The sequence below is a fragment of the Parasteatoda tepidariorum genome, chromosome 2 (assembly GCF_982258835.1).
Source record: "Parasteatoda tepidariorum strain Cologne lab strain chromosome 2, Ptep-v5.0, whole genome shotgun sequence".
Classification (NCBI taxonomy): domain Eukaryota; kingdom Metazoa; phylum Arthropoda; class Arachnida; order Araneae; family Theridiidae; genus Parasteatoda; species Parasteatoda tepidariorum.
The window spans coordinates 131,454,916-131,455,290 of record NC_141756.1 but is presented as its reverse complement, the minus strand read 5'-3'; positions in this window follow the sequence as shown (position 1 = coordinate 131,455,290).

Below are 375 nucleotides of genomic sequence, written 5' to 3'. Positions count from 1 at the left end.
GTACTTGCCTCATTATTTTTCTTTACTAGTTGCGCTCACTCTGCTCAGCTACTTACACAGCAATGTGAAAGTTCAATCTGTTGTGTGTTAAATCCTCTTGGTGATTGTGGGGGATCATGCCTGTCCTCTCATCCAGCAGGTGATGTCATAACAATAGATCTATCAATGTGTCAAAGGGGGAATGAAGTGCAGACTATTGAATTTGAAGTAATGTCCCTCACCAAACATGTGGGGACTGAAACAGTTATGAGGAGCAGTGTTGCCAGAACTTAAGATTAAAAACTAGCGAATGGGAGTTCCAAAAGTAACGGATTCGAACATTTTGTGGCCCAAAAAAATAAGTTGTGTATTTATATATATACTAAAAAACTAAAC